The 26,134-nt window shown below is 45.8% G+C and overlaps 1 long non-coding RNA gene across 1 annotated transcript in view; it reads left to right on the top strand.

The window, feature by feature from the left end:
* The window catches only part of LOC143771458 (uncharacterized), an 88,084-nt gene extending 62,372 nt beyond the window's left edge, over positions 1 to 25,712 (top strand). The window contains exons 3-4 of the long non-coding RNA XR_013215094.1: positions 24,496 to 24,597; positions 24,829 to 25,712. This is a non-coding gene — a long non-coding RNA (uncharacterized LOC143771458). The remainder of the gene's footprint in view (positions 1 to 24,495; positions 24,598 to 24,828) is intronic.
* Positions 25,713 to 26,134: the final 422 nt, after the last annotated feature.

Here is a 26,134-nt window from a genome sequence, read left to right as displayed (position 1 = left end):
TATGTATTTCTTTGAGAAATGGCTTTCTTCTTGCCACTCTTCCATAAAGGCCAGATTTGTGCAGTGTACGACTGATTGTTATCCTATTGACAGACTGTCCCACCTCAGCTGTAGATCTCTGCAGTTCATCCAGAGTGATCATGGACCTCTTGGCTGCATCTCTGATCAGTCTTCTCCTTGTTTGAGCTGAAAGTTTAGAGGGATGGCTGGGTCTTGGTAGATTTGTGTTCCTTGGTCTTCATGATGCTCTCTGTGCTTCAAACAGAACCCTGAGACTACCACAGAACAGGTGCATTTATACGGAGTCTTGATTACACACAGGTGGATTATATTTATCATCATTAGGCATTTAGGACAACATTGGATCATTCAGAGATCCACAATGAACTTCTGGAGTGAGTTTGCTGCACTGAAAGTAAAGGGGCCGAATAATATTGCACGCCCCACTTTTCAGTTTTTGAATTTCCACAAAAATTTAAAATAACCAATAAATTTTGTTCAACTTCACAATTGTGTTCCACTTGTTGTTGATTCTTGACCAAAAACTTACATTCGTATCTTTATGTTTCAAGCATGATGTGTGGGTAAAGGTTGAAAAGTTCCATGGGGGTGAATACTTTTGCAAGGCACTATATCTATAATATAACGCTGGGAGCGTCACTCTGTCCGAAGCCTTTATAGACTGCGCAAGTGCAAGCGCCGGTGCAGTCTGGACCCCACAGAGTGACGCTCCCAGGAGATCGCGGTATGCGTAAGCACTGAACGCACACCGCGATCTCCAACGGAGAAGCAGGGACGAGCCAGGAGGGCGAGTATGCAATATTTACCTGTCCTCCGTTCCATCGATGCGCGCTGCTCTGTCCTCCACATCCTCTGCCTGTGACGTTCAGTTCAGAGGGCACAATGACGCGCTTAATGCGCGCCGCCGTCTGACTGAACAGTCACAGCCAGAGGATGTGGAGGACAGAGCAGGCGCATCGATGGAACGGAGGACAGGTAAATATAGCAAGTGCCGGGGGCCTGAGCTAGCGGCGACTCCGGGACCTGACCCCCACAGCGCGCCGGTGTCCCCGCCTGCTCAGGCCCCCAGCACTCGGCGCCCAGCACTGCCACGCACAGCCGCCCGCACTCACCACAGCCACGCACAGCCGCCCGCACTCACCACCGCCACGCACAGCCGCCTGCACTCAGCACCGCCACGCACAGCCGCCCGCGCTCACCACAGCCACGCACAGCCGCCCGTGCTCAGCACAGCCACGCACAGCTGCCCGCGCTCAGCACAGCCACGCACAGCTGCCCGCGCTCACCACAGCCACGCACAGCCGCCCACGCTCACCACAGCCACGCACAGCCGCCCGCGCTCAGCACAGCCGCCCGTGCTCAGCACAACCACGCACAGCCGCCGGCACTCAGCACAGCCGCCGGCACTCAGCACAGCCGCCGGCACTCACCACAGCCACGCACAGCCGCCCGCACTCACCAGCCACGCACAGCCGCCCGCACTCAGCACAGCCGCCGGCACTCAGCACAGCCGCCCGCACTCAGCACAGCCGCCCGCACTCAGCACAGCCGCCCGCACTCAGCACAGCCGCCCGCACTCAGCACAGCCGCCCGCACTCAGCACAGCCGCCCGCACTCAGCACAGCCGCCCGCACTCAGCACAGCCGCCCGCACTCAGCACAGCCACGCACAGCTGCCCGCACTCACCACAGCCACGCACAGCCGCCCGCACTCACCACAGCCACGCACAGCCGCCCGCACTCACCAGCCACGCACAGCCGCCCGCACTCAGCACAGCCGCCCGCACTCAGAACAGCCGCCCGCACTCAGAACAGCCGCCCGCACTCAGAACAGCCGCCCGCACTCAGCACAGCCGCACTCGGGCAGTAGAGCCGGAGAGAGAAAGATGGAAGCAACATATGGTGGAATGGAAACAGGAACAGGCAGAATGGGTGCAGCACATTACAACAGAATGGGGGCGCAGGATGGGAGCAGCACATTATAGAATGGGGGCACGGGATGGGAGCAGCACATGACAGAATGGGGGCGAGGGATGGGAGCAGCACATGACAGAATGATTGCGCACGATGGAAGCAGCACATGACAGAATGGGGGCGCACACATGACAGGATGGGGGTGCAGGATGGGAGCACATGACAGGATGGGGCGCAGGATGGGAGCACATGACAGGATGGGAGCAGCACATGACAGAATGGGGGCACAGGATGGGAGCAGCACATGACAGAATGGGGGCACACACATGACAGGATGGGGGTGTAGGATGGAGCAGCATATGACAGGATGGGGGAGCAGGATGGGAGCACATGACAGGATGGGGACGCAGGATGGAGCAGCACATACCAGGATGGAGACCATATACCAATATAAATGCTCGCCACCCGGGCATAGAACGGGTTCAATAGCTAGTATATATATATATATATATATATATATATATATATATATATATATATACTGTATATACTCGAGTATAAGCCGAGAATTTCAACCCATTTTTTTAGGCTGAAATTGCCCTTCTCGGCTTATACTCGAGTCATACCCAGGGGTCGGCAGGGGAGGGGGAGCAGCAGCTGTGTAATAATACTCACCTGCTCCCGGCGTGGTCCCTGCACGTCCCTGGTTCTCCGGGTGCTGGCAGCTTCTTCCTGTAGTGAGTGGTCACATGGTACCGCTCATTACAGTAATTAATATGTACCCCACTCCACTCCCATAGGGGTGGAGAAGCATATTCATTACTGTAATGAGCGGTACCATGTGACTGCCCAATACAGGAAGAAGCTGTCAGCGTCCGGAGAACTAGAGACGTGCAGGGACCACGCCAGGAGCAGGTGAGTATAAGCAGTGCACGATATTCACCTGTTCCCAGTTCCACCGACGGCCACCACTCCGTGTTCTGCGTCCTCTGCAGTGACGCTCAGGTCAGAGGGCGCGGTGACGTGATTAGTGTGTGCACCGCCCTCTGCCTGAGCGTCACTGCAGAGGACGGGGAAGACACAGCGGCGCTCGGCGGTGGAACGCAGACCGGTGAATATAGCAAGTGCCGGGGGCCTGAGAGGTGAGTTTCTGATTTTTTTTATTTTTTTTTAATCGCAGCAACAGCATATGGGGCAAATATCTGTATGGAGCATCTTATGGGGCCATGTGCAGCATTATATGGGGCAAATATCTGTATGGGGCCATGTGCAGCATTATATGGGGCAAATATCTGTATGGAGCATCTTATGGGGCCATGTGCAGCATTATATGGGGCAAATATCTCTATGGGGCCATGTGCAGCATTATATGGGGCAAATATCTGTATGGAGCATCTTATGGGGCCATGTGCAGCATTATATGGGGCAAATATCTGTATGGAGCATCTTATGGGGCCATGTGCAGCATTATATGGGGCAAATATCTGTATGGAGCATCTTATGGGGCCATGTGCAGCATTATATGGGGCAAATATCTGTATAGAGCATCTTATGGGGCCATGTGCAGCATTATATGGGGCAAATATCTGTATGGGGCCATGTGCAGCATTATATGGGGCAAATATCTGTATGGGGCAAATATCTGTATGGGGCCATGTGCAGCATTATAGGGGGCAAATATCTGTATGGGGCCATGTGCAGCATTATATGGGGCAAATATCTGTATGGGGTCATGTGCAGCATTATATGAGGCAAATATCTATATGGAGCATCTTATGGGGCCATGTGCAGCATTATATGGGGCAAATATCTCTATGGGGCCATGTGCAGCATTATATGGGGCAAATATCTGTATGGAGCATCTTATAAGGCCATGTGCAGCATTATATGGGGCAAATATCTGTATGGAGCATCTTATGGGGCCATGTGCAGCATTATATGGGGCAAATATCTCTATGGGGCCATGTGCAGCATTATATGGGGCAAATATCTGTATGGAGCATCTTATAGGGCCATGTGCAGCATTATATGGGGCAAATATCTGTATGGGGTCATGTGCAGCATTATATGAGGCAAATATCTATATGGAGCATCTTATGGGGCCATGTGCAGCATTATATGGGGCAAATATCTCTATGGGGCCATGTGCAGTATTATATGGGGCAAATATCTGTATGGAGCATCTTATAGGGCCATGTGCAGCATTATATGGGGCAAATATCTGTATGGAGCATCTTATGGGGCCATGTGCAGCATTATATGGGGCAAACATCTCTATGGGGCCATGTGCAGCATTATATGAGGCAAATATCTGTATGGAGCATCTTATAGGGCCATGTGCAGCATTATATGGGGCAAATATCTGTATGAGGCCATGTGCAGCATTATATGGGGCAAATATCTGTATGAGGCCATGTGCAGCATTATATGGGGCAAATATCTGTATGGGGCCATGTGCAGCATTATATGGGGCAAATATCTGTATGGGGCCATGTGCAGCATTATATGGGGCAAATATCTGTATGGGGTCATGTGCAGCATTATATGGGGCAAATATCTGTATGGAGCATCTTATGGGGCCATGTGCAGCATTATATGGGGCAAATATCTCTATGGGGCCATGTGCAGCATTATATGGTGCAAATATCTGTATGGAGCATCTTATGGGGCCATGTGCAGCATTATATGGGGCAAATATCTCTATGGGGCCATGTGCAGCATTATATGGGGCAAATATCTCTATGGGGCCATGTGCAGCATTATATGGGGCAAATATCTGTATGGGGGCATGTACAGCATTATATGGGGCAAATATCTGTATGGAGCATCTTATGGGGCCATGTGCAGCATTATATGGGGCAAATATCTGTATAGAGCATCTTATGGGGCCATGTGCAGCATTATATGGGGCAAATATCTCTATGGAGCATCTTATGGGGCCATAATCAGCATTTGTGGAGCATTATATGGGGCAAATGTCTGTATGGAGCATCTTATGGGGCCATAGTCAGCATTTGTGCAGCATTGCATGGGGCAAATGTCTGTATGGAGCATCTTATGGGGTCATAATCAACATTTGTGCAGCATTATATGGGGCATATTTTAATATGGAGCATCTTATTGGGCTCATCATAAGCTGTGTGGAGCATTTAATAGGGCTCATGATTCAATATGGATATTCAAAAACACTTAACCTACTGATGTCTCAATTAATTTTACTTTTATTGGTATCTATTTTTATTTTTGAAATTTACCAGTATCTGCTGCATTTTTCCACCCTAGGCTTATACTCGAGTCATTAAGTTTTCCCAGTTTTTTGTGGCAAAATTAGGGGTCTTGGCTTATACTCGGGTCGGCTTATACTCGAGTATATATATATATATATATATATACACACATACTCACACACACATACATAGAAATATGTTACATACAAGTGATTCTCACAAAATTAGAATATCATCAAAAAGTTAATTTATTTCAGTTTTTCGATACAAAAAGTTAAACTCACATATTATATAGAGTCATTACAAACAGAGTGATCTATTTCAAGTGATTAATGTGTTAATGTTGATGATTATGACTTACAGACTTCAGTTAAAGTGTCCAACATTTGGCAAATACCCTACTGGAACAAATAAACCCATTATAAAGGGATAGGTCTGGTGGTTTTTGTGACCAGTCATGCGACAAACATAGCCTGCACAAAACCATCATCAGTACATGAATGCGAAGCCAAAATCTTCATCAGCACATAATTAGAGCACCAGAGCCATCAATACTACATGAATATGACAGAGAAACATCATCAGTAAATAAATTCATCACCTGAACCACCATCAGTACATGTTACCAGAACTACCATCAGTATATGAATGCGTCACCAGAACTACTATCAGTACATGAATATGTCACCAGAACCACCGTAAGTACATGAATGCATCACTAGACCCATCATCAGTACATGAATACATCAACAGACCCACCTCACTACAGCTCCTCATATAGTTTGTTGTCCCCAGCCATTCAGAGCACCTAATTTCATGGTCCAAACGCACATCCCCTCATTTAATTGCCCCTCCCACTTCCTCTCACTTCATGCCTCCTCTGCACAACCCCTCAGTTTATTCCCCCCATCTACACAGCCCCTCTATTCATTCTCCCCATCTGTACAGCCCCTCTATTCATTCTCCCCATCTGCACAGCCCCCTCTATTCATTCTCCCCCATCTGCACAGCTCCTCTGTTCATTCTTCTCTGCACAGCCCCTCTGTTTAGTCCCCCTTTTGCATAGCCCCTGTTTATTCCCTCCATTAGCTCAGACCCTCAGTTTACACTGTGTTCCAAATTATTATGCACAAAGAGTTTAGGAGTGATAAGGTTAGAATTTTTTTGTTTGTCATTTAAACTCATTGATGGTGATGTGTGTCAGGGCTCTTTATATCACTGAAAGCGATTGCAGATACCTGTGCACATTAGTTTGGCAGGTATGTCCAAATAAAGGCAAGACTACTTAAGAAGGTTGTTCCACAGTATTAAGCAGCCTACATTTTTTGCCAAAATGGGAAAGAAAAAGGATGTGTCGGCTGCTGAGAAGCAACAAATTGTGGATTATTTAGGTCTAGGCATGACTACAATCAACATTGCCAAGACACTTCATCGTGATCATCACACAATCAAGACGTATGTAGCTGATTCCCAGCACACACGTGTGCGTGCGGATAAGGAAAAATTGAGGACTCTTTCCAACAGGCAATTGCATAAGGTTAAAAGAGCAGCTGCAAAAATGCCTTGACCTAGCAGCAGACAAGTTTTTGAAGCTGCTGGTGCCTCCAACGTCCCCAGAACAACAAGATGCAGGGTCCTTCAGAGGTTTGCAGCTGTGCGTAAGCCATCCTGTTGACCACCTCTATCCACTGCAACAAGCAGAAACGGCTCCAGTGGGCCAAACGATACATGAAGACTGACTTCCAAACTGTTTTGTTCACCGATGAGTGATGTGCAACACTCCATGGTCCAGATGGATGGAGTGGAGGATGGCTGGTTGATGGACACCCCATGAAAACACGGCTAAGACGCCAACAAGGAGGAGGTGGAGTAATATTTTGGGCTGGAATCATGGGGAGAGAGATTGTCGGCCCCTTTATGATCCCTGAAGGGGTAAAGATGAACTCCATAATCTATGTGGAGTTTCTAAAACAACACTTCCTGCCATGGTTCAAGAGGAAGAACCGTGCTTTCCGCAGCAAGATCATTTTCATGCATGATAATGCACCGTCTCATGCTGCAAAAAACACATCTGCATCTCTGGCTGCTATGGGCATAAAAGAGGACAAACTTATGGTGTGGCCACCATCTTCCCCTGACCTCAACCCCATTGAGAACCTCTGGAGCATCATCAAAAGGAGTGTCTATGATGGCGGGAGGCAGTTCACATCTAAGCAACAGCTCTGGGAGGGTATTCTGTCCACATGCAAAACAATTGAAGCAGAAACCATCCAAAAACTGACAAATGCAATGGACGAGAGAGTTCAGAAGCTTCTTTCGAACAAGGGGTCCTATGTGCAAATGTAACATCACCTAGAATAAAGTTTTCTCTTGAAAACTGTTTGATTTCATTTTGTAATAAGCTGATAATGCTTATAACTTCACAATTGACCATTTTTTTGTTCAAAATAATAAAAAAAAGGTTGAAAACTCTGCTGTGCATAATAATTTGGAACATGCATTTTGAGTGTTTATTTTTTTTTTTAAATATACTGTTTTCATAGGCAGTTTGTTCCAAAACATTGCAATTATACTAGAATAGTAGATGACTGGAAAATAACAATGACTGCAATTCAGATAGGTAATTTAGAGAAAATATGAGGAAATATTATTTGCATAATAATTTGGAACACAGTGTAGTCCTTTATTTTGTACTTTGTGGTTTGATTTACGCACTCTGAGATCTTTGTTTATTTCAGCGCACTTTCCCTTCTGTATGTAATTTGCACTCTGATTTGCACTCCGGTTCTTTAGGAAGAACATGAAACGCTTGACGGCCTCTCAGGCAGCACAGGCCTGAGTTGCCATTGTGTAGATTGTGGTTAGGGCTATTTCAGCTCCACCACTAGGGGCCGCGGGGTCATAACCTCTAGTCTGTACAGGAACTGGCAGGGTCAGTTGCAGTTTTAGAGTGTTACCTATTTTACCGAGGGAGTCGCTACACTATCATAACACACAGACAATAATATAAACAATAAATACATACGTACACCACACACAACCCATACATAGAAATATGTCATACATACACAAAAGGTACATACACATGCATATATACATAGAAATATATTATACAGTACACAACAAATACATACACACAACCCATGCATAAACACATACAGTTACAAACACATACAGATACAAAGTACAACACAATAATACAAACACATACAGACACAAGACCCATGCATAGAAACATATACACAACACAGAAATATATACATATTGCAACATCAGCATCCCTGCATTTTTCCTCCCCCCTGCAGGGACATCGAAATGCTAACCAACACGGCTACTCGGTAGTTGGATCTACAGTAGCTTCCCCTGCTTCGGCTCTCTGGTCCCAGCGACAGCACTTGTCATGCAGGTCTCCTGGCAAAGCACTTGGGGTGCTCCCTGCTTCTTAAAGGGGCAGCGCGCATACTCTGGAAATGTTCCCACCCTATAGCTGGGAAGCATTAGCTATTTGAGGAACCCTTCCCTGTAGGGAGGTGCATTAGCAACTACAGTACCTATTGTGTCTTCAGCTTACTAGCTAGTTGTCAGGTTATTAATCCTGAATTTATTCTGAGACCATCCTACTAACCAGAACACGAACCCGCACAGTCTGTACCCAAACCTGATGTTGAACCCTTCCTGTCAGAACCAGTACCAGAACTTTATCTGTCTGAACGTCACCAGTGTCCACACTGCCATTGTTCCATATCCTGTCCTGCAAACACTCCAAGTCCATACATGGGGTCAGCTTCTGCAGTACCGGGGACTGCCCTGGAGTGGTATCTGGCAGCTACCTGTGGCTCAAGCCTAACCTCACCATCACAGGCTGTAGGGAAGACCAGGTACCTGCTTAGTTATGCCCCTCCAGGGAAAGCCCGGTCCGTGGTGCAGTGGGTCCACACCCACCAGTGTGACAGTTTGCTCAGGCCATGGACCCCACTGACTCCAATACCTCTCCGCTCTGAGTTGATTCAGGAGATAACTTGCCAACTAGATCAGCAGGATCAAATCCGGACCTATTTGCGGTCAGTGAATGCTTGTTTAAATTCTCTGACTCCTGCTGCCTCCTCCGCATCAGTCCAAACGGCGGCTACCTTGTTAGTTAGTTCTCAGCCTGCAACTCACACACCAGGAGCTGGACCTCGTCTATCTGCTCCACCACATTTCAACGGAGATCCCAAGCAGTGTCGTTGATTTATTAACCAGTGCATGCTGCACTATGAATTGCCGTCCCACCAGTTTCCCTCTGGTTAGGCTAAAGTGCATTTCTGATGTTCCACCTTGGAGGAGAGGCCCTCGCATGGCTCAATGCCTTATGGGAGAGAGGGAATCCTGTGACATCAGATCTGCAAGTCTTCCTGAGAGATTTTTGCAAGATCTTCGACGAGCTGGGTCGGGTCCTCCCTCCTCAGACTGGGTCAGGAAGGTCTGACTGCAGGCCAGTATGCTGTCGGGTTCTGCACCCTGTCTTTTGAAATAGCAGGTCAAGAAATCGTCGCTACTCTTGATGACCTAATCTGCCTGGTTATCCAGATCGATCACAGGTTCCAGTAATGTTCTATAGAGGTAACTCGTGAAAGAAGACCGGGGCGTCTGGCTCCATCTTTCCAGAGACCGGACATTCCTCAGCTTTCTGCGGCAGCTGACTTTCCTGAACCTATGCAGGTTGACAGCATTAAGTTGGCTGAGCAGCGGCATGAACACCGTCATGTCAATGGGTTATGCTTATACTGTGGTAGCATGGAATATCTTATCAGCTCTTGTCCCAAGAAGTCGGGAAACTCTCAAACCTAGGGTCTGTAGGAGAGGCATTCCTTGGCGAGAGTAATTCCTCTCTACCGTTTGCTCTGATCGTGGCAGTGTCATGTGGAGTTTCCAAGTTCATTAAGACAGCCTTACCTACAGTAGGTTCCGGTTCAGCTGGAAACTTCATGCAGCAAGCCATGGTAGAATGGTACCAGATTCCTATCTGATGCCTCCAGAGTCCCTTGATGGTGTCACCTGTCAATGGAAGGACCTTATCTGAAGTTGATCTTTTTGGTACTGAGCAGGTGGAGCTCTGGATAGGAATTCTGCATACGGAGAAGATCAATTTCTATGTGCTGCCATGTCTACATATTCACAAGCTTGTCCTAGACTGGAGATCCAGTGAGGTGCTGGGAACAGTCTTGCCACAAAAGGTGTCCACTTACACCATCTACTCTGCCGGGTCTCCCACCAGCTTACTAGTCAAATACTGATGCATTCAATAAGAGGGAAGCAGAAAAATTACCTCCTCATAGGCTTTACGATTGTCCCATTGACCTGCCCCTTGGATCTTCACCTCCTCGAGGCAGTATCTACCCTCTGTCTCAGGCAGAGACTCTAGGCATGTCCTATTTCATTAAGAGAATCTGGCAAGGGGACTCATCCAGTAGTCTTCTTCACTAGTAGGAGCTGGTTTCTTCTTTAAAAAGAAAGATGGGACTCTTCAACCTTGTATAGATTGTAGAAGTCTCAACCAAATCACGATTAAAAACAAATATCTGTTGCCAGTAATCCTGAAATTGTTTGATCATCTTAGGAGGTGCCAGGATCTTCAGCAAGCTCTGTCTGAGAGGAGCCCAAAACATACCGTAATTTGCATATGCCAAGGAGATGTGTGGAAGACTGCTTTTAACAACCGAGATGGTCACTATGAGAACTGTGTTATGCTGATTGGGCTCAGTAATGCCCCAGCTGCCTTCCAAGGACTCGTGAATGACATCTTCCGAGATCTCCTTTACTCGTGTGGTGATTTATCTGGATCTGCCTTCTCAAAGGAGGGATGTTCGCCAAGACTTAGGGAGAATAGCCTGTATGCCAAGTTTGAGAAATGCGTCTTTCAACAGTTCTCTCCCCTTTCCTAGTATATATAATCTTAGACACAGGTTTGAAGATGGGTCCTAAGAAGCTGTTTTCAATTCTCAAATGGCCGAGTCCTGTTGGTGTTAAGCCAATTCAGCTATTTTTGGCATTCGCCAACTATTACCGCCAGTTTATTCCACACTTCTCGTTGGACCGCCTTCATCTCTGCAATTATTAACTTGAAAAGGCACCAATCCAAAAGGTTTGGAGTCCAGAGGCTGACAACAAATTTGTCTCCCTAAAATAGGCCTTCTCCTCTGCACCTGTACTACATAAGCCTAAGATCAACAAACAGTTCTTCCTGGAAGTGGATGCTTCATCCTCTGGGGCAGAAGCAGTTCTCACACAGAAGTCTTCCTTTGGTTGAATGGTCATCTGTAGTTTCATCTCAAAGGCCTTCACTGCCCATGAACATAACTACTTGATTGGTGATCATGAATTGTTGGTGATTAAGATGGCTTGAGAGGCGTGGCATTACCTACTCGAAGGGGCAGTTCATCTGGATGTCATTTAAACTGGCCATAAGAACTTGGCTTATCTGCAGTCTGCAAAAAGGCAGAATCCGCACCAAGCTAGGTGATAGCTGTTCTTTGCCCGTTTTGACTTCATCCTTCATTTTTGGCTGGCCAAGGAAAATGTCAAGGCGCAGGCGCTTTCTAGGTCCTTCCTATCCACCAACCAAGAGGAGGAACCCCAAGTTATCATAGACTCTTCCAAGACGGTTATTGTGTCTCTGGTAAACTTGTCTCAGATTCCTCCAGGGAAGACTTAAAGGGAACCTGTCACCACGTTTTTGGAAGATGGGATAAAAATAGCGTTAAATAGGGGCAGAGGTGGGCGTTACATTAGTGTGTTTGTTATGCGTTTATTACCCACCTAAGTTGCCGAAATACCTTTGCAAAGTCTCCGTTTTCGCCTGTCAATCAGGCTGGTCTGGTCAGATGGGCGTGGTGTCTTCCCCCAGATCTTGTTTAGTTTTCCGTTGGTGGCGTAGTGGTGTGCGCATGCCCAAGGTCCCGAATCCTCTGCCAGGGGATTTCAAAGAGCGCGGTGTCCGTTATTGCATTGGTGATCGGTGGGCGCGGCCATCTTCCTTTGGCCGCGCGTGCGCAGAAGCGGCGCTCTGCTTGCCGCGGCTTCAGGAAAATGGCCGCCGCGATATCCATCTGCGCACGCGCGGCATCCCGCGGCCATTTTCCTGATGCCGCGGCCAGCAGAGCGCCGCTTCTGCGCACGCGCGGCCAAAGGAAGATGGCCGCGCCCACCGATCACCAATGCAATAACGGACACCGCGCTCTTTGAAATCCCCTGGCAGAGGATTCGGGACCTTGGGCATGCGCACACCACTACGCCACCAACGGAAAACTACGCAAAATCTGGGGGAAGACAACGCCCATCTGACCAGACCAGCCTGATTGACAGGCGAAAACGGAGACTTTGCAAAGGTATTTCGGCAACTTAGGTGGGTAATAAACGCATAACAAACACACTAATGTAACGCCCACCTCTGCCCCTATTTAACGCTATTTTTATCCCATCTTCCAAAAACATGGTGACAGGTTCCCTTTAAGTGTTGGAATCCAATAAAAGGCAAGTTCTGCTGTGGGAGCACTCTTCAAAGTTGGCTGGTTATGCGGAGAAAGACTTAACAACTTATCTTGCGTCATTATTGATGGCCAACCGTGCAAACGGATATTGTGAATTTAGTTTCAGCCTGTCACACTTCCTGTGCTTGTAACAAGACTCCTAGGCAACTTCCGTCAGGGCGACTTTTACCACTTCCTGTGCCTTCAGCTCCCTGGTAGCACATCACAATGGACTTTATTATGGATCTCCCTGTGTACTCTGGTTGCTCCATCATCTGGGTGGTGGACCGCTTCTCAAAGATAACTCAGTAGATCACAATGCCTGGTCTTCTTTCTGCCCCCGTGCTTGCTAAGAAGTTTATTCAACATATCGCCTTCATAGATTCCCTCTTCACATTGTGTCCTACAGGGGTGTCCAGTTCACATCCAGATTCTGAAGAGCCATTTGGAAACTTTTGATTGAACATAGTCTTGGACTTCTCTTCTGCATACCATCCTCAATACAACAGTCAGGTGGTGAGGGTAAACCAGATTATGTCTAATTTTCTGCATAGTTTCACGAATGTGCACCATGAGGACTGGGTCAAGCTTTTGCTGAGTTTTCCTATAATAATCATGTCAGTATTGCCTTTGCGAAGTCACCGTTCTCCATTGTCCTTAGCCAGTAGCCCGGTATTCCTCTTCTGATGTTGGCCATTTCTGGCATCCCTGCAGCCGATGCCCTCACTAAAGATTTCTCCAAGATCTGGGAGGACATCAAAGCGACACTTGAAAAGTCGTCCAAATGGATGAAAAGGCATGATAAAAAAAGACTCATGGATCCACCTTGTTTTTGTCCTGGGGATAAGGTGTGGCTCTCTTCGAGATCAATCCGTCTCAAGATTTCATCTTACAAGTTGGGTCCTCGCTTTACAAGTCCCTTCGAGGTCGTCAAGCAAAACAATGCCGCGTCCTACAAGTTGAAGATTCTAGTCTCGTTATGCATGCCTTACTCCTTCTACGTATCTCTCCAAGACCGTCATCTTGAGTCACATTTTCCAGGATTTTGGTCACCAGTCTGCTCTGAGGATTTCTTTGAGGTGAAGAGCTACTTGATCACGAAGAAGGTTAGGGTTGAAAAAAAAATTCTGGTTGATTGGAAAAGATTTGGTCCCGAAAACAGATTGTGGGAGCCCAGGGTGAACATTCATGCCTCACATCTTCTGAAGAGATTTCTTTTGGGTTTGGAGAGGAGGGGGCTTAAGGAGGGGGGATGTACAATAACGTCAACATCTCTGCATGCTTCCGTTTCGTCACCCCATCAGAAATGCCAAAACGCTCACTGACGCTAGTTGGCATCTCCGGCTACCAGGTCCCAGCGCCCGAGCACATTACGCAGGTCTCCAAGCAATGTGCTTAGTGAACGCACAAGCGTGCACTCACTGCTTCTTAAAAGGGAAGGGAATGTAATACGGAAATGTCCCCAGCCTATAGCTGGGAGACATTAAGTATTTAATGCACCTTCTCCTGCAGGGAGAAAGCAGCAGCAGTTTGCATAGGATGAGTGTTTCTAAATTCCAGTTGAGAGGTGTCAGAAGCTTGCTGATGGTTATAGCAAACAATTGTTTGCAGATATTTATTCTAAAGGGGTGTGCAACCAGATATTAAATTGAGGGTGCCAACAATTTTGTTTGGCCCATTTTCAGGGTTTTGTGTGGAATTATGTTCAATCTGCCTTTTTTCTCAGTTTTTTTTTTTGTGTTGTTCCAATACACACAAAGGAAAGAAATGTGTGTAACAAAACATACACCTATACGAGAAGGAATGAAGCAGTATTGCTTTGGTGACCTGTGCTCCATTTACACAGGGGACTCGGAACTCACCCTGTGATTGCTGAGAAATTTAGATTTTGGACCAATTCCTTTATATGTACATTTGTGTATACCATAATGCACATACAGTACAATGCACAAAAACGCAGATTGCACACCCCCATACAAAGACATGCACATACCCACAGCTGCGAGTGTCTCATGTGTTTTGTGGCTGCTGCATGCAGATCCGGGTTCTGTTGTCAAGATGTGTTTATCTTTAATCTCAGCTGTGATGTTTTCTGGGTTCACATGGGGTTAATGATTTCTGAAGGACACATCTCCCAGTAGCCGCGAATGGTCACAGAAACGCCTCCGCCATATCGAATGCCGATCAGCCTTACAATAAAAATCACTTGTGGAATCACTGTGAAGCGCTTATAGGATCCACACAAGAATCCCTAAGGCTGCTTTCACACATCAGTTTTTTGCCATCAGTCGCAATCCGTCAAATTTTGAAAAAAAAAAACGGATCCAGCGTCTGATGCCACCGAATCCGTTTTTTTCTCATAGACTTGTATTAGCGACGGATTGCGACGGATGGCCTCAAGTTTCAGCAGTCATTCACCGGATCCATTGAAAATTGTCTGTCTGGCGGCCGGAGACAACGGACAAAGTAAAGTTTTTTGTGTTCGTCAAAAAAAACGGACAGCGATGGATCCATTGCCGTCCGTCGTTTGTTAGAATGAAAGCCTATGGACGCCGGATGCGTCAAATGATGGAATCCCGCTTTTTCTAACTGAGCATGCTCCGATTTTTTTAGGATCCTTTAGCCAGCTCCCCTAGTCAGATCCAAAAAAAACGGATCTGTAGCATCAGTTTTTCACAATCTGCAACGGATCCGTTTTTTAAAAAAAATACGATGGATTGCGACTGATGGCAAAAAAACTGATGTGTGAAAGCAGCCTTAGTGAAAACGATAAAAATACATCATGTCTAAATGTGCTGCTTTTGCTTTCGCTCTCAGGCTGTAGCCCGAAGATCACCCGCTTGGTTAGTTTTCGTACTTGCGGTTTGGCACCAGGCCTTATCAATATTGGCTTGTCGGATACCAGAGCCACATTGTTGTAAATCTACGTGCCGACAAGATGGCCATCGCCAGCCAGTGGTTGCTGACTGATCTTAGTGCTTGGAGCTGAAATCTTTTCTCTACCCTTATTTCCCATTTAAAGGCTTCCCAGCTCGGAAAGTGCCCATTTCTTCATCATTTTGAGTTTTTCTTTTTCCTGCGCTGGTAAGAATTGCATCAGTACTGTAATAAACTGTTTCCCTTCTAGGAAAACATCACCTAAATCGTTCCTCCGAGGGTCTGGGCAGCAGACACAGGGCCAGCCTCACACAGCCTTCTGATAGGACATCCATCATGGACTTTAAATAGCCGTATATGGAATTCTGCAAGATACTTCATCACATTGTTGGTTTCCTAGAAAAAGGGGTGCGGGGAGGTCGCTGTCATTTAAGAGAGAAGATGGGAAAAGTGACTACAGACATGGAACCAGCACGCGGTGTTAGGGAGGACACCTAGATCTTAGCAAATCATTTGGTCACAGCTCTGTCCATCATAGGCTGCACATGTGTAATCACTTTCCATAAAAATAAGCTGAGGACCCCTTTAAGGCATCTGATTAATAGTACAATATGGAGTCCTGGGTGATAAATGGCTTCCAGATAACAAAGATCTAATTGAAGCTCTTCCCCGTCACACAGGCTCCATTGTCCATTACTGGCGGAGCTGACGACGAGCGTCTCACTTTCCTGTTACTTATTTGGGCTCTTTGTTGGTCACTGAAATAAACCGTTATGATCTCATCGCCGCGACACGGAGACATCCCCGACTGTAACAATCCGGGCCTCTCACAGCGAGACAATAACACTTGTCAGACAAAGGCACTTCCCAAACAGCCAGAGAACAAGATGCAGGTGCAACAGGAAATTGGGACACCCCCCCACCCACTAAATGATTGAAGGGAAACGCTAGTCTCTAAAGATGGCAACAAGGCAAATTCAGGAATCTTTCAAAAGTCACACTGCCTCCCATGTATAAGAATATAACTACTGCTATACTGCCCCTATGTACAAGAATATACCGGTAACTACTATAATACTGCTCCTATGTATAATAATATAACTACTATAATACTGCTCCTGTGTCCAAGAATATAACTACTATAATACTGCCCCCTATGTACAAGAATATAACTACTATAATACTGTCCCCTATGTACAAGAATATAACTACTATAATACTGCCCTTACATATAGAAATATAACTACTATAATACTGCTCCTATGTACAAGAATATAACTACTATATTACTGCCCCTATGTAAAAGAATATAACTACAATAATACTACTGTCCTATGTACAAGAATATAACTATTATAATACTGCCTCCCATGTACAAGAATATAACAGTTATAATACAGTTATAATACTGCCCCTATGTACAGGAATATAACTACTATAATACTGCTCCTACGTACAAGAATATAATTACTATAATACTGCTCCTGCATACAAGAATATAATTACTATAATACTGACCTTACATACAGAAATATAACTACTATAATACTGCTGCTATGTACAAGAATATGACTACTATATTACTGCCTTTATGTACAGGAATATAACTACTATAATACTGCCTCTAACTACAGGAATATAACCACTATAATACTGCTCCCTATGTACAAGAATATAACTACTATAATACTGTCCTATGTACAGGAATATAACTACTATAATACTGCTCCTATGTCCAAGAATATAACTACTATAATACTGCCCCTATGTAGAAGAATATAACTACTATAATACTGCCTCCTATGTACAAGAATATAACTACTATAATACTGCCTCCTATGTACAACAATATAACTACTATAATACTGCCTCCTATGTACAAGAATATAACTACTATAATACTGCCTCCTATGTCCAAGAATGTAACTACTATAATACTGCTCCTATGTACAAGAATATAACTACTATAATGCTGCTCCTATGTACAAGAATATAACTACTATAATTATGCTCCCTATGTACAAGAATATAACTACTATAATACTGCTCTCTATGTACAAGAATATAACTACTATAATACTGCTCCTATGTACAAGAATATAACTACTATAATACTGCCTCCAATGTACAAGAATATAACTACTATAATACTGCCTCCTATGTACAAGAATATAACTACTATAATACTGCCCCCTATGTACAAGAATATAACTACTATAATACTACCCCCTATGTACAAGAATATAACTACTATAATACTGTCCCCTATGTACAAGAATATAACTACTATAATACTACCCCCTATGTACAAGAATATAACTACTATAATACTGCCTCCTATCTACAAGAATATAACTACTATAATACTGCCCCCAATGTACAAGAATATAACTACTATAATACTGCTCCTATGTACAAGAATATAACTACTATAATACTGCCTCCTATGTACAAGAATATAACTACTATAATACTGCCTCCTATGTACAAGAATATAACTACTATAATACTGCCCCCTATGTACAAGAATATAACTACTATAATACTACCCCTATGTACAAGAATATAACTACTATAATACTGCCCCCTATGTACAAGAATACAACTACTATAATACTACCCCCTATGTACAAGAATATAACTACTATAATACTGCCCCTATGTAGAAGAATATAACTACTATAATACTGCCTCCTATGTACAAGAATATAACTACTATAATACTGCCTCCTATGTACAACAATATAACTACTATAATACTGCCTCCTATGTACAAGAATATAACTACTATAATACTGCCTCCTATGTCCAAGAATGTAACTACTATAATACTGCTCCTATGTACAAGAATATAACTACTATAATGCTGCTCCTATGTACAAGAATATAACTACTATAATTATGCTCCCTATGTACAAGAATATAACTACTATAATACTGCTCTCTATGTACAAGAATATAACTACTATAATACTGCTCCTATGTACAAGAATATAACTACTATAATACTGCCTCCAATGTACAAGAATATAACTACTATAATACTGCCTCCTATGTACAAGAATATAACTACTATAATACTGCCCCCTATGTACAAGAATATAACTACTATAATACTACCCCCATGTACAAGAATATAACTACTATAATACTGTCCCCTATGTACAAGAATATAACTACTATAATACTACCCCCTATGTACAAGAATATAACTACTATAATACTGCCTCCTATCTACAAGAATATAACTACTATAATACTGCCCCCAATGTACAAGAATATAACTACTATAATACTGCTCCTATGTACAAGAATATAACTACTATAATACTGCCTCCTATGTACAAGAATATAACTACTATAATACTGCCTCCTATGTACAAGAATATAACTACTATAATACTGCCCCCTATGTACAAGAATATAACTACTATAATACTACCCCTATGTACAAGAATATAACTACTATAATACTGCCCCCTATGTACAAGAATACAACTACTATAATACTACCCCCTATGTACAAGAATATAACTACTATAATACTGCCCCCTATGTACAAGAATATAACTACTATAATACTACCCCTATGTACAAGAATATAACTACTATAATACTGCCCCCTATGTACAAGAATACAACTACTATAATACTACCCCCTATGTACAAGAATATAACTACTATAATACTGCCCCTATGTACAAGAATATAACTACTATAATATTGCCCCTATGTACAAGAATATAACTACTATAATACTACCCCCTATGTACAAGAATATAACTACTATAATACTGCTCCTATGTACAAGAATATAACTACTATAATTATGTTCCCTATGTAAAACTCACGACCATGCTGAGTGTGAATCCATGGGAAATATGGAAGAGGATCTTTCTAATGTTAGGATTCTGGCGTAAATAATGATGGAGAGTGATAGACAGCCAGGACTAGGTCACTTTACAGATTTATAGGTTAAAAGTACCAAGATGCCCCATATATGGACCACAATAGTATCGATACATTTACTGAGCTAGCGACGGATGAACTAAAGCTCATGAGTGGTATCCTGACAACATATTATTCTAACTAGTGATGAGCGAATATACTCGTTACTCGAGCACGCTCGGGGGTCCTCCGAGTATTTTTTAGTGCTCGGAGATTTAGTTTTTCTTGCCGCAGCTGAATGATTTACATCTGTTAGCCAGCATAAGTACATGTGGGGGTTGCCTGGTTGCTAGGGAAATCTCGAGTAATGAGTATATTTGCTCATCACTAATTCTAACATGTTGAGAATGGAGAGGGAAGCCCTCGATAAATTGGCAGATAACAAAGAACTTATCTTTAGGCCATGTGCACACATAGGTGGGATGTCTGCGGATTTTTCCGCACCTGTTTTTGTAAATCGGCAGGTAAACCGCACTGGGGATTACCTGTGGATTTACTGCGGAATAACAGTGGATTTACCGCGGTTTTTGTGCAGATTCCACCTGCGGTTTTACACCTGTGGATCCTATTGAGGAGCAGGTGTAAACCGCTCAGGAATCCGCACAAAGAATTGAAATGCTACGGAATAAACAACACTGCGTTTCCGAGCGTTTTTTTCCGTAGCATGTGCACTGCGGATTTTGTTTTCCATAGGCTTACATGGTACTGTACAACGCATGGAAAACTGCTGCGAATCCACAGCGTCAAAACCGCTGCAGATCCGCAGCAGAATCCGCAGCGTTTGCACATACCCTTAAACCCTAGGATAAGGGGGGGCAACCTTGTTTTAACGAACCACGAGAAATATCTACAAATGTGAAACAGGATTCTGAAGGATGAGAATACCTAGAAAATCTTGAGGGAAGATCTCACTAGAGAATTCTTACAGGAATTAGAGAATTTACTGCTGAGGGCTTTGGATTTAAACGTTATTTCCAAAAGTGAATGTGACTTCATGTGCCCTAAATTCCCAGTCCTGGGTGTCTTTTACGCACTACCCAAAGTGCATAAGGGTTTGAGCCCATTAAAGGGACGGGACGACCTATCGTTGCCGGAATTGATTCTGTTACCCAGAATTCAGGCATCTATAGAGATAGGATACTGCGGCCTTCTGTGATATGCTTGGCCTCCCATGTTAGAGATACCTCAGACCTCCTTCTCAAGCTGGAAGATATACCGTACCTTTTGGACTATAAGACACACCGGACAATAAGACGTACCACAAATTTTCAAAAGGAAAATAGGGTAAAAAAAATAATGTATCAAATGGGGGTCTGTCTTACAGTCCGAATTCAGCTTACCAGGGAAGGGATCGGCACAGGTGGAGTGGTCACAGGAGTCGTTCGGTGATCCAGGCTGATGCGGTGGCATCCGGTGCGGTGGCAGTGCTCTGTGTTGCGGCGGTGCTTTGTGCGGTGGCAGTGCTCTGTGCGGTGTCAGTGCTCTGTGGGGTGACTTTGCTCTGTGGGGGGCTGTGCTCTGTGGGGTGGCTGTGCTCTGTGGGGGGCTGTGCTCTGTGGGATGGCAGCGCTGTGGGGCTGCAGCGCTCTGTGCTGGGGCGGCAGTGGGGCTCTGTGCTGCATGGGGGGCTCCGCCGGGCATTTAGTCAAAGCCCGGAGGCCCCCGCAGCTCCGTTGCTGCGATGCGGTGGCCTCCGGGAAAATAGCCACCAGGGCTGGTGCGGCGGTGGCGGTGCTCTGTGGTGCGGCACTTATGGGGCTCTGAGGTATGGCGGCAGGGCACTTTGCTGCATGGAGGGCTCCGCCGGCATTTCATCAAAGCCCGAAGGCCCCCGCAGCTCCGTTGCTGCAATGCAGTGGTCTCAGGGAAAATGGCCGCTGGCGGCCATTTTCTCAGAGTCCACCGCATCGCAGCAACGGAGCTGTGGGGGCCTCCGGGCTTTGATGAAATGCTGGTGGAGCCCCCCACACAGCACGGAGCCCCGCCGCCACACCACAGAGCCCCATAAGTGCCGCACCACAGAGCACCGCCACACCACAGCCACACCAGCCTGGGAAGGGAGGCTACATCGGGACCACCACCACCAGGAATGCCGCCACAGGATTTGTAAGTATATTCCAACCAAAAGACACACCCAATTTTCCCCAAAAAAATTTTGGGAAAAAAGTGCATCTTACGGTCCTAAAAATACGGTAACATTGGGTGAGGGTGTGTATTTGGCTTCCATCAACGTGGAAGCTCGGTATAGTAACATCCCCCCATGACTTTGGACTCCAGGCGGTAGAATACTACCTTAGATACAGGGGAGTGCAGTATATGGCACACAACCAATTCGTACTGGGATTGATGGAGTTTATATTAAAACATACCGTATATACTCGAGTATAAGCCGAGATTTTCAGCCCAAATTTTTGGGCTGAAAGTGCCCCTCTCGGCTTATACTCGAGTCATGATCGGTGGTGGGGTCGGCGGGTGAGCACTGTCATATACTCACCTAGTCCCGGCGTTCCTGTCGCTCCCCCTGCCTGTCACACTGTCTTCGGTGCCGCAGCCTCTTCCCCTGAGCGGTCACGTGGGACCGCTCATTAGAGAAATGAATAGGCTGCTCCACCCCCCATAGGGGCGGAGCCGCCTAGTCATTTCTCTAATCAGCGGTAACGGTGACCGCTGACAGAGGAAGAGCTGCGGCACCGAAGACCAGCTGTCCGGGGGAAGGAGCGGGACGCCGGGAGCAGGTAAGTATTACATATTCACCTGTCCTCGTTCCACACGCTGGGCGCCGTGCCATCTTCCCGGCGTCTCTCCGCTCTGACTGTTCAGGCAGAGGGCGCGATGACGCATATAGTGTGCGCGCCGCCCTCTGCCTGATCAGTCAGTGCGGAGAGACGCCGGGAAGATGGCACCGAGGAGCTGCAAGCAAGAGAGGTGAGTATGTGTTTTATTATTTTATTGCAGCAGCACAGCTATGGGGCAATAATGGACGGTGCAGAGCACTATATGGCACAGCTATGGGGCAATGATGCAGAGCATTGTATATATGCCACAGCTTTATGTGGAGTATCTATGGGGCAATGGTGCAGAGCATTGTATATATGGCACAGCTTTATGTGGAGCATCTATGGGGCCATAATGAACGGTGCAGAGCATTATATGTGGCACAGCTTTATGTGGAGCATCTATGGGGCCATAATGAACGGTATGGAGTATCTATTTTTAATTTTGAAATTCACCGGTACCTGCTGCATTTTCCACCCTAGGCTTATACTCGAGTCAATAAGTTTTCCCAGTTTTTTGTGGCAAAATTAGGGGGGTCGGCTTATACTCGGGTCGGCTTATACTCGAGTATATACGGTAACTTTTTCTTGTTTAATGGTAAGTTCTTCCACCAGCTCAGGGTAACAGTAATGGGGAGCCCATGTGCCCCCACGTATGCAAATTTGTTAATTTGGGGAGGATGCTACCTCTTGGTGGAACCCTAAGATATTGTTTTGGGGTCGTTACCTGGATGATGTGCTGATACTGTGGTCAGGTAGTCCGGTTACATTTTACAATTTTGTGGGAGAACTAAATGCCAACCACTTGGGCCTTAAACTGACATGCGAGATCAAACATGAATCTGTCAGTTTTCTGAACCTAAGAATTGGACGACACTGGACGCATTTCCATGGAAATATTCCATAAACCTACAGCCACAAATAACAATCTACGATAGGATAACCACCACCCCCCAGCTTGAGAAGGGGAATCCCCAAAAGCCAGTATCTCCAAGTTAGATGGAACTGTTCATCAATCACTAAATTTCATCATCAGGCCCGTGATCTGAGGGACAGATTTATGGTCAGAGGTTACCCTTTAGATGTCCTGAATGAGGCCTTTAAAGGAGCTAGTGCAAGGGAAAGGACATCTTTATTAAAGAAAAGGGACTTGGAGGACTCTGAATCCCAGATCAGAACCATATGTACCTTTGACAATAAATCAAGGTAGGTAAAAGGGGTTCTACAAAAATATTGGAATATACTAAAAATGGACCCTGATATAGGCGACGTCATCCATGAATTTTCATCTGTAACTTACCGTAAATTTTACAAATACACTTTGAGGGCAAATACCTTCACTAGTGCTAGCACAAGTAGGACTTACTAATATAGACACTTTTCCAACTGTAAGACGACCGGGGTGGTGTATCTATTTCAATGCACCTGTCTCATTGACTATATAGGGATAACTTAACGTGAATTTCGGAGGAGGGTGGAGGAAACACCTAGGAGATATTATTAATGCCAGGGATATAATGCCAGGGATACACCTATCTCTAGACATGTGAGAGATGTACATGGTGGGGATTTGAGCTACTTCTATTTTATGCAATGGAGGTGGTTACACCACCAAAAAGAGGAGGTAATTGGGATTGTTTGATCTTACAAAAAGAGGATAGGAGGATCTGCTGTATGAATAGAGTATCCCTGAATGGTCTCAATGAACAGCTAGAGATTGGCTGCTTTCTATGAACCCCACTCTCCTCACTTCAAGCGTTTTGGTTTGGTCAACCCTTTTCCATGTTCTTCAGACTGGTGAGAAAACCGCTATGGAGGACCACTGACCTAGATAGGTGCTGGCCTAAATCAGTTATACTAATTGTACCATGAAAAACAAAAAGTTGACTCCTGGAGATTATGTTTTTTGAGATTTATGGGTCACCACCTCACCCTATGTAGCGCCTCCATCCTGTTCCACCCGCGCTGCCTGGACGCTGTGCACGTCTCGCAGGTCTCCTAGCACGCCAGAAGGGCGAGTGCGCGCTCACTCCCGGTCTCTTAAAGAGACAGCGTGCTATTTCCTAATTATGTGTCAGGCAATGGCTGAGTGTCTCGTACTACTTCAGGCACCTCTGCCCTTAGGGAGGTGCCTGAGCAACAAGTGTTTCCTGTTGCTAGTTTTCAGGTTTCCTGTGCCTGCGTGTTTGCTCTGCCTGCATCTTGCTAACACTGTTTGTTTCCTCAGTGTGTCCACCATGCTTCCACGCTTCCTGGAACTACATCTGCTACCCGCCTGTGCCGCCTGTCTCCTGCCTGGTTCTTCGCTACTTGAAGCACCTGCCTGCCCGTAAGTCCGGCCGAGTCAGCTACCACGTACCCGGGGTCTAACTGGAGGTAGCACCTTGCATCTCCTGGGCTTCCATTCTGGCCCTGTTTGAGGGGTCTTACTACAGGAGTCCAGGGTTAGCTTAGTTACGCACCTTTCGGAGCCCCCTAGGTAGTGGCCCAGTGGTTCCACAATAAGTTCAATAAATGAATGTGCACTTCACATCTGTGCCTCTGTTTCGATTCGTTACAGATTGCTCAGGCCATGGAACCCGCTAGCTCCCAACCACCTTCGGCCGCAGAGCTATATCAGGAAGTCCCCCGCCTGAGAGACCAGCAGAAGACGATTACAACTTATCTACGGAACTTGTCTACCCACCTGGATTCTGCAGCATCTACAGTTCCGCCTGTCTCTGTCCCGACTGTGACCACTTCAGCTGCTGGCTTCCAGACACCCGGCTTCATCTCTGGTAAAGGACCTCGCCTGGAGGCCCCTACCCGGTTCGATGGTGATCCCGCACAGTGTCGGGGGTTCATTAATCAGTTGTCAGGACTCTGAACATTTTGATTACCTTTTGTGCATTACTGCCCTTTTCCAAGATGGCGTATTTGGTCTCATGTGCACTGTGTCTTCCTGCTATATAACTCCACCCCAGCCTTTAGTCTGTGCTAGAGTATCCTGCCTTGCATCCAGCTTCTTACCCTGGTGACTCCCTGGCTTTGCACCTGCTCCTGTGAACCTGTGTGGAGATCCTGCTACTCAGCTCTGAGTTTCTGCTGCATACATCGGTTTCCAGTAATCCTCCTCCATCTGGCTGCTTGTGTTTGTTTCCATCTGCATTTGCTGGACATGTAAGTTGTTGCTGCTCTGCTTAAACCTGAGATTATCACCCAGGCCTTCCTGGTTGAGCTAAGACATTGCTTGAACTGCCTTATAAGCATATCTATCTGTGTTTGGACTAAACAAGGACTTATTTGTGTCAAGTATCCTCAAGTACAACTGTGCTTCATAGACTTTCTGCTTGATGGCGTTTTCCTCTAAAGTTCCTATAGACTGTTAAGCTGCATTTTACATTTACACCAAGTGTTGTGGACTTGAGCTTCGCTCTGCACCTGTTTGAATCACCGTGTGATAATATAGACTTTACCACTTATACAACTGTGTCCTGTAGTTGTCTTGTTCCACGCAAAGAGTCTCCTGAGTTATCCCCTATAAGCATTACATCAGTGTACGCTGCACTTTGAAAAGTTGGGCCATTTGTTTGCTTCCGATCGGGCTAAGGTAGTCTTCATGATGTCTCACCTCACAGGAGAGGCTCTCGCCTGGCTGAACCCTTTGTGGGAGAGAGGGGATCCACTACTTAACGATCTCCAGTCCTTCCTTGGGGCCTTCCACAGGACCTTCGACAAACCAGGTCGTACTACTTCCACAGCTTCTTCTCTCCTCCGTCTTCGCCAGGAGGATCTCACAGTCGCTCAGTACGCTGTTCGGTTCAGGCACCCTTTCCTCCGAGCTGTCCTGGAATGACGATGCGTTGGTAGGCGCCTTCTGGGAGGGT

This window comes from Ranitomeya variabilis, chromosome 1, assembly GCF_051348905.1.
Source record: "Ranitomeya variabilis isolate aRanVar5 chromosome 1, aRanVar5.hap1, whole genome shotgun sequence".
In the NCBI taxonomy this organism is placed as follows: domain Eukaryota; kingdom Metazoa; phylum Chordata; class Amphibia; order Anura; family Dendrobatidae; genus Ranitomeya; species Ranitomeya variabilis.
This window is presented reverse-complemented; position numbering and strand designations above follow the sequence as displayed.